Here is a 2,224-nt window from a genome sequence, read left to right as displayed (position 1 = left end):
TATTCGGATTTGTTATGCATTGGAAAATTTGCTTCCATAGACTCTGAGTAGTCTGCATTTTTTTTGAATTTCATGTCTTTGAGCTTGGGGTGGTGAATTTGGATTTGCTGTTACTCGAGGACAGATTCTACGTTTGTTGCTTTATTGCCCATATCCAAAATATGCTATTCCTATTATAACCGCCGAATATAGAAAATCAGCGGCGTCGCACATCCATTGGTTATTTCCTATAATAAGTGAGATACCAAAATTTATATGGACTGGCCTGATATGAATAAACCATCAGTGATAGCACCATTATATTTAAAATAATAATTCCTTAATTAATAAAATATTTAACACCATAGATTCATGTCAAAGAAGGTTGAACTAATTGAAGACGGAGCAACCCAGGTTGCCTTTGAAAACGCACCCAAACTTTTCTCTAAATGGTCATATGATGATATCAAAATTTAAGACCCCTGCTTCATTGACTATGTCGCATGCAAATCAGCTCGCTCTCAAGTCTACGTTCCTCATACCGGAGGCAGATATCAAGTCAAGAAATTCAGAAAAGCTCTTTGCCCCATCGTTGAGAGGCTCGTCGGGTCAATGCAATTCCATGGCAGAAACACAGGTAAAAAAGTCAAGGCCATACGAATCGTCAGGCACGCTTTCGAAATCATTAACCTCTTGACTGGAAGAAACCCACTTGAGGTCTTTGTGAATGCGATCCAAATCGCCGGCCCAAGAGAAGATTCAACAAGAATCGGCGGTGGAGGTGCAGTGCGAAAGCAAGCAGTGGATGTTTCCCCCCTCAGAAGAGTCAACCAAGCCATCTATCTCTTGGCTTGTGGAACTCGCGACAAATCCTTCAGGACCCAGAAGACCATCGCAGAATGTCTTGCTGATTAGATTATTAACTGCGAAAAAGGTAATGCTCAAGTTTGCTTCGCTCTAAGAAAGAAAGAAGAAATTGAAAAAGTCGCAAAGGGAAATCGTTGATTAAATAGACAAACTATTATTTATAATTTCATGTTTGTTAAATCATATGATCTGAATAAAATCAGTTTTTTCGCAATGGGCGTATAGTAAAGAGTAGGTCTGGCAACAGCAACTAATCTTCGTTTTTTTATTTTTTGTGGGATTCCTTCCCAGGGTTCTTTTTCTTCATTAAATCATTTCCACCGAAGTTCAAAGGATGAGAGCTGCCGAAGATATTATCTGAAGCTCCTTTGACCTTCTTATGCTCAGGAATTTTGTTGCTCTTAATTGTCAAGACTCGATATCTCTCTTATTCCTCGACGTTGGTTTTATAGTCAAGCATAAGCTCCTTAAAGACCACGAAATCAGTGAAGCTGGTGAGAATCTACAAAATTTATTCATCGATTTGATGCGAATGAGTCGGAAGCATCTAAACAAACCGGTTCATATTGAAATCTGGAATAGTTCCCGAGAGCATCTGCATATTATATTTATGGATTACGTCCTATAGGCATTTAGAAACGCTGCTTTGATATGCCTGAAATATCGGGATATACTAATTTTTGTTTTATTCTTTTCTTTCGAACACTTCACAATGCTTCCGCATGAATCCGGTTTGATTGTCTTGAAATTGTTCGTCAACTATTATTTCCTGTAAGGATTGGACTACTTGGTTGAAAAATATATCATCGGGGTTTTGAGATTCGTCTGCAATATGAGGAATAAATACCTATCATCATAACTTCGAAATCTTCATCGTCTCCTCCAAGGATTTACTCCTCCATCTAATGATTCATGAATTTCCTTATTTATATATATTGTATATTCAAATGGGCTCGGATTTTTAAATATAACTTATCGACGTATCGTTTTTAAAATAACATTCGAACATATGCCATTCTGCGTAGAGATGTTGGCTTCTAAAGTCATCTGCTTTTTTTCACACTCTAGCAAATCTTTATGATCAACAAATTGGGTGGCCTGCCTATTTTATGCATTTCCATAGTTTAAATTTTCAATTCATTTTAAAGCTATTTCGCATTGCATGAAGATATTTTATTTAGTTTCATATTGAAAGTCATTGTGATCATAAATTATAGGCGTATGATAAATTCATGGTATTTGAGATCAAAAGTTGGATCTGTCTGTATCGAAAGGGGTTGGGGTTGGGGTTGGGGTTGGGGTTGGGGTTGGGGTTGGGGTTGGGGTTGGGGTTGGGGTTGGGGTTGGGGTTGGGGTTGGGGTTGGGGTTGGGATGGGA

At 38.2% G+C, this 2,224-nt stretch overlaps 1 pseudogene; it reads left to right on the top strand.

Moving 5' to 3' along the window:
* The first annotated feature begins 351 nt into the window (after positions 1-351).
* Positions 352-984, top strand: LOC148299624 (uncharacterized; annotated as a pseudogene).
* The last annotated feature ends 1,240 nt before the right edge of the window (positions 985-2,224 follow it).

Source organism: Brachycentrus maculatus, unplaced genomic scaffold (assembly GCF_059751285.1).
Source record: "Brachycentrus maculatus isolate JH-2025_06_01 unplaced genomic scaffold, ASM5975128v1 h1tg001043l, whole genome shotgun sequence".
Taxonomy (NCBI): domain Eukaryota; kingdom Metazoa; phylum Arthropoda; class Insecta; order Trichoptera; family Brachycentridae; genus Brachycentrus; species Brachycentrus maculatus.
Note: the sequence above shows the minus strand (reverse complement) of the source record. Positions and strands in the feature narration are given on the sequence as shown.